Source organism: Nanorana parkeri, unplaced genomic scaffold (genome assembly GCF_000935625.1).
Source record: "Nanorana parkeri isolate BGI_ZX_2015 unplaced genomic scaffold, ASM93562v1 scaffold64, whole genome shotgun sequence".
NCBI classification, from domain to species: Eukaryota; Metazoa; Chordata; class Amphibia; order Anura; family Dicroglossidae; genus Nanorana; species Nanorana parkeri.
Window position 1 is genome coordinate 1,717,519 of NW_017306332.1, and position 13,155 is coordinate 1,730,673.

Below are 13,155 nucleotides of genomic sequence, written 5' to 3' on the forward strand. Positions count from 1 at the left end.
TGCTTGGAGATCAGTGTCCCTGGTTAGCAACCAGGGACGCTGATCTCTCTGAAAGTGGCCGGAGCCAGCCGTAAGATCACGGCTGGCTCCGCCCAGCTGTCAGAAGCAGGCTGCCGGCCGGCCAATGGCCGGCCACTCGGCCAGCTTCGGCTTTCAGCACGGCTCAGCCGAGCCGATGCATATGCGTTTGGCTCGACTGAGCAGCTCGGCCACATTCGGGAGCTGTACGGGCAATAGTGAATAGCCCATACAGCACCCCTTCAGTTCTACTGAACCGAAGGGGTCCAGGGGCCGAAGCTAGCCAAAGGATCGGCCGAAGCTACGGCTAGATCCTTCGGCAGCTTCGTGAATAGACCCCTATGTGTTTGTAGATTGCCATTACTAAACATTTCTAAAGGTGCCTGTGTTGTTATATTAAAGATATGGGTAAAGTTCATCTTTAAGATTGGATATTACTCTTGTGCCTCTTTCAGACATCCACACATGGAGGGATTTAAATTTCTGTCTATGGCCATTATGGGCAGAATAATAAAACTCCTTGATCTTGAAAAGTTTTCCTGCACATGACGGGGCCCATAGCACTGATACTATAATTAAAGATATGGGTAAAGTTCATCTTTAAGATTGGATATTACTCTTGTGCCTCTTTCAGACATCCACACATGGAGGGATTTAAATTTCTGTCTATGGCCATTATGGGCAGAATAATAAAACTCCTTGATCTTGAAAAGTTTTCCTGCACATGACGGGGCCCATAGCACTGATACTATATTTGGACTTAGGACGGCTCCTTTCTCATGTAGGGTCCTAAGGACCTTTAGTCTGGAAGGAATTATGTCTAAAATGTTGTCATTGTATTCTATCATCCTTCTACTGCAACACACAATGTTGTAGTGCAGACAAGAGACTTGTGAGCTTTGTGACTTAAATTACGTTTTCCAGCCAATTTTTTTTGGACAGGGTGCAGTCTGTATCTCCATTGGGGAAGTTCCTTTAATTTCACTTCGAGGCAAATACTTTGGCTATACATACAGATTTTACATGGACTATTTTAACAAAATAATTATACAGTGAGGAAAATAATTATTTGATCCCCTGCAGATTTCGTAAGTTTACCCAATTACAAAGAAATGAAAGGTCTATAATTTTTATCATAGGTGTATTTTAAATTATAAAGACAGAATATCAACCAAAAAGCCAGAAAAAACACATGATACAAATGTTATAAATTGAGTTGCAGTTCAGTGAGTAAAATAAGTATTTGATCCCACAATAATAGACAATGAAAGAGACAGAATATCAACCAAAAATCCAGAAAAAAACACATGATACAAATGTTATAAATTGAGTTGCAGTTCAGTGAGTAAAATAAGTATTTGATCCCCTACCAACCAACAATACTTCTGGTTCCCATTGACTGGCTATGTGGTACACAGATTAGTCCGGTCAATTTAAGAAGGTGCTCCTAACAACAACTCGTTATGTATATAAAAGACACCTGCCCACAGAATCTCTTTCTTCCATTCAAACCTCACCACCATGGGCGAGACCAATGATCTGTCAACAGACGTTAGTGACAAGATTGTAGACCTCCACAAGGCTGGAATGGGCTACAAGGCTATTAGCAAGAAACTGTCTGCAAGAAAGTGTTTTTTTAGCCAAATCTTTTAGTTTCGGATAGAGTCGGGAAGGGTTAGCATTCCAAAAAGATTATATTTTGCTGTCTGTGCCCTTCTGAGATTTCCTTTCACTGTTTTTCTGTCTTTGAAAACGTAACAAAAATGAGAAGAAATCTTCCCAAAGGGAAATAAATTCCCACCTTAATGTGCCCATACAGCTTATGATTCGGGTTTTCGTACAATAATCGGCCAGTTGATGGGGAGTGAACAATCACAATTACTGTACAACTGGCCAAATTTCATCTATCGGGCATACTAGAAAACGTATTTCGAATCGTACAAAAATCGATGGATTAGTGGCGTTTTCGTACAAAAAAAAAGTGCAACATGAACACTGAACATGCGCAAACTAAAATCCATTCTTTCGATTGATGAAATTAGGTCAGTTAGTATTGCTAACGAACCATAATTGAAATCCACATTGGTCTGTGCATGATGAGGCAGTTGTGCAGAAATCAAACGACGGTTTGATTGCTGGATGTAAAAAATTGTAGGATAGTTGTAAGGTGTATGGCCACCTTTAGACAACTGTCACCAGAATGTGTTCCCATTGGAAGTTTTCCCCTCATCTCTTGCTCTCATGACAACTCTAATATCAGGATTTACTACAAAATTGTGTGTTGCAGTTAGGGCCTTAGCTACCATGGGGCGAGTGAGGCACTCGCCTCAGGTGCAGCTGAGAGGGGGTGCAGCCAGGGCCGGCCTGGCTGTGCCCCCTTGCCCATTGGCAACAGGGGCGCCAGGCGGCCAATACATCTGTGCCTCAGCAGGGAGAAGAGGAGTGGCACAGGCTCCAGCTTCTCATCAGATCCCTGCTTCTCTCACTCACCTGTATGGGCAGAGGACTCTGTGTCCTCAATCTCTTTTTCTATTTCAAAAGGGAAATATCAGGGGTCTGTTTAGACCTCTGATATTTCACCAAAGCCCCCCAACAGTAAAAATAATAATCATTTTAAAAAAACACCCCACACACACACACACTCATGCACACATATTACTAGACATGTGCAAAGACTAAAAATTTGTTTCGGACGAAATGAACAAAAACTAAAAATGTTTTCATCAGTTTCATCAAACGAAATACATTTTTATGCTATTTTGGATTTGGCCACCAGCGCATTCTGCCCTCTATCCTGGAGGCGGGGCGCATGACGTCACATACTGCACACGTCTATTGGGGAGCACAATTTTCTGTTCTTGCCTCGGGCGCAAAAGGAGCGAGCTACGGCTCTGGTTGCAGTAGAAGGATGACAGAATATACCCTTCCATCCATGTCTGTCTCTGTAACCAGGACAAATAGAGGGGTGAATCTCTCCGGCATAATTTAATTTTAACTTCTTTTTTTTTTAAGTTGGTAAAGCAGGAAACAGTAAGCGAGAAAGAAAATAAGACGGTGACACTGCCCAAACTCCCAAAAGTACAATACTGTCTTCCTACTAACCGTGTGAAAATTGGTCTGCAGTGAATATCGAAACAAATGTCAGATTACTGAGTGAATGTTCCAATTGTGGCACAGTTCAATTCATAGCATTATTTGATTATTTGGTCACTCATTTATTCCCCTATTGCCTGGAATTCCTCTTTAAATAAGCCTATAGGTGGTTATTTTTTTTTGGTAAAGCCAGGCTCATATTATAAGTACAAGCGAAGCTAAGACACCGCTATTGCATGCCATTTTTACATACAGAACAGTTCCAAAGAAAGTGTGAATGTGTCTATGGTGCAGCCAGGACACAGGACCATATGCATGAGCTTGGAGCGGTGGCTACTTTACACCACACACACAGGGATCATTGGGAACAAAAGTGGCCACCCTCCAAAAGGAAGGACAGTGTCAGCACCAATTCAGAGAAGATTTGAGGATCTGCAGCCGAATGATAACAAAAATGTATCTGATTTCTGTAATAGTTCAGGTACTTGATTGCATTTTTAAGATTTAATTCCTGAGTTTAGTGTCACTTTAAGTATAGCATACGTTTGTACTCAAGAACTAGTGTCACTTTAACTTGTAAGCACATAAATTAAATCTGATTTTTTTTTTTTTTTCATCACCCAATATAGAAAGTTACCAAAGACACTGTAACAAACACTAGTAATTGTAAAACACAAACTGTGGCAGCTTAAAAAACAAATAAATAAGTGGTTTTAAGATTACACTAAAATCCTGAACGTACCTGTAAATATACCTCACTGACTAATTAAACTGCATTCATTTCTACCTCTGTTCCTACTACATGATCAGCAAGTTATTTATTAAATGCACCAACATTCATAAAATACAAAACTGCTAAAATGATTTTTAAAAAACTTTTCTTGATGAATTGAAATTAATTTTACAAAAAGAACTTACGTTCTATAGAAGCTCAGCTCAGTTGAACAAATTCATGGTGCTCGCCTCATGCTCAATTACTCCTGTTTGTTTACCTAGTCAAGCAGTTAACTACAGAGAGCAATGATTACCTTGTTGAGCAAGACTAGGCAAACTCAGACACACCTTGTCCTATCCCTGGCTGCCCAGATCACTGACATACCAAAGAACAAAGGCTCCTGGGACTTGAAGTTCTTTTGTGAGAAGGTAACGCTAGGTGAAAGGTATGCAGAACTCACTACCCAGAATCCCCGGATGTGAACCTGAGCATACACCTGAAACTACATAAGGAGTTTCGGTTGAGGAGGAACCAGGGAAAAAAGTGAAAAGTGTCTTGTCTCTGCTGTGTGTCACGTTTGCAGTTGAAAAGCACTGCACTGGAAAGTCTCTAGTATAAAGAGTGCAATGATTCCACCATGAGTCTACTGGGCTTATAATATTTAATAAGGCAATGAAAACAACGGTACTGATGTAGAAAGAGCATTAACCCAAAGCAACTAATCAGATTTGTGAATAGTGTATTCATATTAGATGAAGTCTGATGGCTTTTTGCCTATATATGTTACATTCCTTGATGGATGTGTGAGTTATGTAATTTCTCTCTCTGTGTAATAGGAGAATTTTGTACGTCTCCTGATAAATATTCCCGTTTATGATATGCAGCATTTTAATAGCCATTTTCTGAATTTTTTTGTTTTTACTCATTTATTTTCTGGAGGACGGGTCTCTATGCAGTAATTGAACGCAGTCTCCTGGGTACATCTGTGCGCTTATATGGAGTGTATTAATCTTCATCTGCAATTATATACCTTCACCATTTGTAATGAAATAATATTTCAATTTATTATTCTGTAATAGATTTAAAAAAAAAGAGATTGGAAATGAACTTGCTTTGTTATGAAGTAATATTTTTTTTTGCAGTCAAATTTCATTTGGTGATTTATAAGTAACTTTTTGACAACGTGGTCAACAAGAAATGGAGGTCCCTTTATAAAATGTAAAGAATCTTTTTTTTTTCTTTTTCCTAGATAGACTTGTCATAGAGATCAGCTTGATGTAAATAATCTTCTGAATATGCATTAAAAGAGAACTATGGGGTAACCTTTTTATCCCATAGTTTTCTTTAGGGTCACTGAAGGACATATACAAAGCTCCTCCCGTGACCCAAAACTTGGCATCTAGCGCGGCAGTGGGACGGATTCCGACAATACTGTTGAAATCCACCCAGCTGTTTGATTGACAGTTGGCTCTGCCTATCTAGAGGCAGAGCCAGCTGTACCCTCCCCCTCCATCGTCCATTCCTCCAGTCAGTGCTGGAGGATCGGAGAGGGGAGGGGGGAATCCCTGCAGTCACCACTCTCTGCAAGGAGATGATCGGGAAGTGAGCGAGCGGCAGTATGTGTTCGCTCACTTTCCAATCTATAGAGTCGACATGTTTAATTGTCACAGGTCGGCTCTGACCAGTGGCGGAACTACCAGGGTTGCATCGGTCACTAGGCTGAATTTGGAACTGACTATATTCTATTGCATGTTCTATAATGACATTGTATTACTAGGAAACTACAAGTCAGCACTACAAAACTACATACAGTTCCATGTATGATAGAAGGCTGTTTTAATTACTGTTCTCATGAAAGTACTAGTAATACAATGTCATTATAGAAACATAGAATAGAACATAGTTGAACTTGAAATTTACTGTACTATAATGCCATTGTATTACTAGTACTTTCATGAGGAATTAATTAAAACAGCCTTCTAACATACAGGGGACTACAAGTCCCAGCATGCACTCACTGTCCCTGTACACCTCTCACATATCACCCAGTGAACTACTGCAGGGGGCTTGCATGCTGGAACTTGTAGTTCCCTGGGTGATTTATATGTGGGGGTGTATAAGGACAATGAGAGCACGATGGGACTTGTAGTTCCCTGGTTTATGTGGAGGGGTGTATAGGGACAATGAAGGCATGTTGGTTGTAGTTGAGCTATAAGTCCCAGCATGCCTTCAATGTTATACCCCCAGGGGCCTTGAAAGGAAGAAGAGGGCCCAGCCCAGTAACCGCCGAGGCCCCCGACATTGCCTCCTGGGACTACAGCTCCGAGCAGGCCAGTGCTCCGCAGCACGCCGGAGGGGGGGCCTTCATGGCTTGGTGCATCGGGGCCCTGAGGTTCCTGCGCCTCTGGCTCTAACTATGAGGATCAGTGAAAATCACTCACCTCATAGTTCTCCTTTAATGTTTTAAAACTAACCTTCTTCCTCTGTATAACTTGTAATTACATCTGCACATGGGGGAAGCACTTTTGGTTATTCCATATGTAGTCCGAGCTTCCTGTTTTGCAGTGCAACACCATGTTTGTGTTATATGCTCCTTCACACAATGCATGTCTTTGTCATCCAAATTATTCAAAACAATGCACTCCCTGTGCGGCTCATATCTTAGCTCAGGTGTTAAGGGCATAGTCCACCCTTTCAAAAAAATAATAATGAATGCACAGATATTCATAGAAGAATAAATGAGCATCTATGGTACATTTATTACTTTTTTCCATTGGAGGCAGTAAAGCATCACAACCACGAACAGCGGATTACAGGTGCAATGCTCTGGCTTCTGCAGATTCTCCCTCCCATCCGTACCAAGGCACGGACATTCAGTTTCATGGATGGGAGAAAGAATGAATGGACTACAAGACCAGTGACATCAATGCACTTGTATTGTTTCTCCATTTACAATTCCTGTCAAAGGATCTGTGAATAGATGATGAGGCTGTGTGGGCTATTTTCAAATAAAAGCAGCATCCTGTGGGAGAAGAACCCAGTGATTCAGGTAAGTGGGGGAGTGGGATGGGGGTGGGGGGTGATGATGTGACCATGTTTCAGGTTGCACCTTAAATATGGGTGTAACCTGAAACATGGTATAAAAAGGTAAACTTAGCCTTCAGGCCAGGTGCAGACTTAGGCGACCCCTGGTCACGTGTATCGGGACCGCACGTTCGTGTGCAGGTTCACATAGCGGTTGCTATGAGGGTTGTATCCGCACAGCAATCGCTGAAAAAAGGTACATGTACCTTTTTTGGCGACATGCACAGCATGTTTTTTGCAGCCACGATATTGCGCGATTGCACGGGCGGAATCGTGGCGGAAAACCCTGCAATATGCCTGGCGCGCCATTAGATAAGAACGGCAGCGCAATCAGCGGTGGTGTGCGATTCCGTGACCGGGCTGCTATCTGCACGGTTTTGTGCACGATTAAAGCATGGTTATGGATCGCCCAAGTGTGAACCTGGACTTAAATAGAGACAAAACAATTGCACTGAGCTACTAAGAGCTCCCTCTAGTGGCTGGAACATGGAAGTGAAAGCTTGTAAGATGGCACTTGCAATGGGATCCGTCCATTCAATACTTTATTTGCAAAAAGCATAAAGCAGCAAACAAACAAATGCTTACATGTTTCAGCTCCCAAACTGGGCCTTAGTCGTAGCAAGGAAACATCAAAATGACATAGCTTAAATACTTGATTCCCTCACTCCTAAAGGGGGCGGGACATCTTTCAACCATTTAATCCACATACAAAAGACACATAAATAAATCCTTCTATATAACATCACAACATGCACATACAAAAAGAAAACAATTTTGTAGATGTATGAAGAGCCATCAGTTCCAAATATCACATAGTAGAAACACTTCTGCAAATTGCAAAGTGAATAGGAACATAGAAACATGTCAAGTCGAGATATTACCTGGTACAAATACCAATTTTTTTATAAATCATATTTATGGTGCTATAGTCTTCCCACTCTGAAGATTAGGATTAAGGTCGGGTGGTTATCATCTATATGGATATTTTTACCGGGTAATATCTGTGATTGACATTCTTCTATGTGTTTTTAGGATTGTGTTTTTTCTATTTCTTATATTCTATGCACATGTTGTGATGTTATATGGGAAGTTGCTATTCACTTTACAATTTACATACATCAGCAAAATTGTTTTCTTTTTGTATGTGCATGTTGTGATGTTATATAGAAGATTTAATTTATATGTGTCTTTTGTATGTGGCGCAAATGGTTAAAATATGTCCTGCCCCCTCTGTGTATGAGGAACTATAGAGAACTATAGTATTTAACCACTTGATGACCGGGGTACACCCCCTTCCTGGTCAGGCCATTTTTTCAGTATTCAGCGCTGCGGTACTTTGACTGACATTTATTCCGTCATGCAACGCTGTACTGAAATGAGTTTTATACCATTTTTTGGGGACAGATAGAGCTTTATTTTGGTGGTATTTAATGACGGGTGGTATAGTATATATTTTTTAATGTATAATGAAAAAAGTTACGAAAATTTTGTTATAAAACATTTATTATTACCCAATTTTTTGTAAAATATAAAAGACGGGGTGACATCGGGTAAATAGACACCAAATATGTCAAGCCTTAAAATTGCGCGCGCGCGCGCAAAATCACAAAAACTACCATACCTAAAATTGTCCATAGGCGACGCTTTAAAGGCTTTTACCGCTCATCAGTTTAGTTTTATCAATTATTGATGGCCCTAGAATTATTGTTCTCACTGTGACATTCGCGGTGATATGTAACATATGTGGCGTAATCATTGTTTTCGCACATAGGCGCACCCAAGGCGTATTTAGGTTTATATGTGAGTGCAAGCGGGGGCAGGGGACTTACATTTTATTGGGTGTTTTTTTGTTTTTTACACTTAACTTGATTGCTATCACATAGGGAGCTGAGAAGTCTCCTATGTGATAACAAATATACATTGATAGGTCCTCTTTATGGAGACATCCGGGGTCTCTAAGACTCCTAATGTCACCTTGGGACCCCCAAAGAAGCTGATGAAGCACAGATCTGCTTCACCAGCTTCTTCTCTGGCTGTAGCAGCCAGAGAAATGACCGCTAAAGGCGGAAGTGATGTAATACACATTTAATACATATTACTTCCGCCCATCCAACAGAGTTGCAGACTGAGTAGCAGCTTCCCCAAGTCAAGGATGTGGTAGTTGCCTTTGTGCTTGACTTGTTAGCAGGCTGTGGCCACATGGTACCAGTACTTTCGTTTAGTGAAATGACAAACAATATGTCATGAATTGCTGAATTTTCTTTATCTTACAGGGTTATTCACAAAAGGGTGAAGGGTTTGGAGAAAGCAGGAGAAGTGAACAATCTAGGACAACATAGCTGAACTGGAAAAATTATCCAATTCATCTCACTTTCCAGTTCAGCTATTTTGGGTTTAGCGACAACACTTTAGAATCTCTTCCCTTCACAGTGGCTTTAGTTTTGCTATGCCAATTTTGCCCCCATCAAAACAATCTCTAATGCCAGATATGGGTCCCTTATGTGTCACATAACAAATACAGCCCAAGAACTAGCTTTTTGTATTTCTTATCAGATATACTGTACATTTTGCTGAATTAAATCAAAGCTCTCGATTGTTGACCCCCCCAAAACAGTAGAAAACTGACAGTTATGGGTGCATAAAATATATTTACCATTGACACCTTTGCCCTATGTTTAAAAATGTAAACTCTACTGTTCTATTGCATTCATATACAACATATATGTTGTATAGATTTTATGTGGCAGGTGGAGTGTAAACTGTTATACACAAAGGCTTTGGATGCAGAAACACATCCAACTCCAGTACAGTAATCCAGGATTGCTTCCTGTTAGCCATGATAATCAGCGCTCTATTGGATGGAAGGTCAGCTCATGGGAACAGTAAAATGAACAGCAGACACAAACACAAAGTCAAACGCATTTTAATAGCATGCTCTGTTGAGTGTTTAGATGTATTGATATGTTTATTCCAATACACTTTTCATTCACATGGTGCCAGGGAGCATTCAGTGGGTGTAAAAAAAACATTCAGTTTTAAACAATGACTATGCTTGTAGTGAGGAAAACACCTTTCCAATATGTAGCTGATGTGCTGCCAAATTGTAAAAATAAACCAGTCATTTTCTTACACAGCAAACGTCTTTCCATCATCCTGACCTGTGCAAAAGCAGCACAGTATTTACATAATGGCATAGTGTCTCAGGTGTTGGACAAGCATTGAAGGCAGGATTGAAGGCAGGGTCAAAGCAGGATAATACAGGCTACAGAAAACAGCATAAGAGGACTGATACATTTCAAACGGTGACCCGGAGTCAGAGAAGATGTAAAAAAACAAGACCAACATTCACCAATCACCGTGCAAATCAATTAAAAAACCTGTAATAAAATCACATATTTATTATACAGGTTAAAGCAGAATTAAACACTCGGGTTTTCTTGCATATATCTACTGCTAGCGAGCAGTAGATATACGCAAAAACATTTAGAAAAATAAAAAAAGTTACCAAAAAGGTAAAAACGTACCTGTCTCCCAGCCATCCGCTCCTGTCTAAAGATCTGAAGCTTCTCGAGCTGCCGTGCAGGATGATGGGGCGGGCGCATGCGCAGTAGAGATCTTTGGTGGGGAGAAGAGGAGAGACACAGTGGAGCTAAATGCACGCAGCCGGGAGCGTGCATGTCGGACAGACACCATGAGAGCAGCAGTCTGCGCTGGATCAGAGACCGGCACCAGCGCTGGAGGGATTGCTGAATACGAGTATAAGGAAGAAGATGATCGGATCAAGAGGATCATTTAAGGTAAGTCCTGCGGCGTCTCAGTATACCGCGAGCTACAGCTCGTGGTATAATGAGCCTAGGGTGATGGGAGGATGCTAGCTTGTGGCCTCCTTTACCATAAGGAGAACCATGGGGAAAAGCCTAAACTCCATAGTTCTCCTTTAAACAATATAGCCTAGTCTAGTACCTGCCTTCCTTGTGATTTGACAGTGAGGCGGCGGCAATACACTGATAAGATTGCTACTCTTTTCATCTGTCAGGAAGCTTCCAGTATTAGATGGATAGCACTGTGCAGTGAAGCACCCTCTCCTAATCTTGGTACTGCGGAGCAGTGGTTTAGAAAGAGCTGATGAAAAAAGATGATTGTGTAGCTATATGGAAAAATATATTTCTTTCTTTTTTTAAGAATTCAAGAATTAATTGCTGGCTTTTATACCTGCCTGGAGTTCAACTGTGATGGACTACAATCTCAATACAAATTAGTAAACTAAACCTGAGATTGTAGTCCATCACAGGAGCGAGCTAGGAGCTACTTTACAACACAAACAGAGACCATGGGGAACAAAAGTAGCCATCCTCCAGAAAGAAGGACAGTGTCAGCATGAATTCAGAGAAGATTTGAGGATATACAGCACAGCCGAGTGATACACATGTATCACCCTGTAGGCAGACGTGCTATTAAATTTAGTGTTTTCAGATTCTAAGCAGCCTGATGCTGATTTGTAGTCTATGTTCATTTGGTTTCCCCTAATCAATCTGTCATTGTTTGCATCTGTCTGCTGCTGGGTGTACCCTGGTCACAGAGCAGTGCAACCAGTGAGAGATTTCTATGAGTAGATATCCCTCTCCAGCCAATCACTGTGAGGCTAATGGCCAGTGGTGCATGCTGGGGGAGTAGATAAATACTTGGGGTGGACCATGTGATCTCTCTCTTCCTCCCCCGGGCCCTGTCTGTGGGGAGGCTGCTATGGACTGACTGAGATGGCTAGGCCTGCAGCCTGGGGATTAGTTGTGTGCTTACACTGGAGCCTAAGTCTGGAGGCCTAGTGGTTACTTCTGATGACAAAGATGAACACAGGGTCGTAGCTATGGTGAGGCGACTGAGGCCAGTGCCTCAGGTGCGGGGGGCAGCCAGGGCTCAGAGCGACAGGGAGAAGTGTGGCGGCACAGCCTGCAACTTCTCTTATGGGTCCCCCCTGCTCTCCCCCGCCTGTATGGGCAGAGGCAGCGGGGATCCGAGGAGGAGTGAAAGGAGTGAGACAAGAAGATTACTGAGTTGCCGTAACCCATAGCAACCGACCCTAGACTCAAGGTGTGTTGTGGATCCATCATAGAGGTTTCCTATAGAGGAAACACGGGGAGACCCGTTAGTTCTTTTACAGTAGACCACCCTTTGGAGCAAGCCAGGATACTGCATTGGGTATCACTGACCGAGGAAATGGGGACGCTACACACAAATAAGATACATTGGGGGGGATTTTTTTAAACTGGAGCAGACAAAATGTGACGCAGCTGTGCATGGCAACCAATCAGCTTATCTCTTGGTTGCTGATTGGTTGCCATGCGCATCTGATCCAGTTTTTGTCTGCTGCAGTTTTTATAAATTCCCCTCATTGTCATTAATAATTAAGGTACGTAAATGCATTTTTAAGGTTTAACTTCTGAGTTTAGTGTCACTTTAAATATCCTCATAACTCTTGGATATGTGTTTCTACTACTTGAAGCAGACAGTACAATTTTTTTAATCCTATAGTATTTGACAGCAACAAAATATGATCAAATCTACTGCTGTCACAATGATAAAACAACAATAGAAGCATGGAGGGTTTGTAGAAGCCAGCTGTGACAAGCAGTGATAACTGGTGCCAACTGTCAGTCTCTCTACATAATTATCTGCCGAACAAGTAACAGATTCTTGCTGCATTAGCAATATTAAAAGTATCAGACATATAAGGAACAATAGCAACCAACTGTCAATCAAAAATAAATATTCTCAAGAGACATTTATCTACTACATATACTAATAATCACCTGTGAAGCCCTTACCTGTCTCCACAATATTGTATGTAACTGTTATCCTGCTGATTAAGCTTACATTTTATTTCTTAGCTCTGTATTTTTAAAATTGCATAGAGTGAGAAAATACCTTAAGGATATATTCTATATATAAAGTTCAGAAAAGAATTACATTTTATTGGTGAGCTGCTGAATTATTTATGTGGTGTACAGGTGAGTGGTGATCAAGATATTTTTAATGAGAAAAGCACAGTCATTTTGGAAATGTTCCAGTGATTTACAGATAAATATACCTCTGGGAACAGCAGTTTGGAACATGTACACTTGTGAAAAGACAAACTCATGCCAAGATTGTATTGTGTAAGGGTGCATTCACAACAAAACCGGCAGGAAATTGCAAGTCAACGAAGGGTCCATTGACTTGCAATTGTACTTTCTGATTTCCTTCTGATC

General features: G+C 41.2%; 1 protein-coding gene across 1 annotated transcript in view; it reads right to left on the bottom strand.

Moving 5' to 3' along the window:
* Nucleotides 1-4,112, bottom strand: part of MACC1 (MACC1, MET transcriptional regulator) — a 40,096-nt gene extending 35,984 nt beyond the window's left edge. The window contains exon 1 of the mRNA XM_018576334.1: nucleotides 4,030-4,112. The gene's annotated coding sequence lies outside the window, so the exon portion shown is untranslated. The remainder of the gene's footprint in view (nucleotides 1-4,029) is intronic.
* Nucleotides 4,113-13,155: the final 9,043 nt, after the last annotated feature.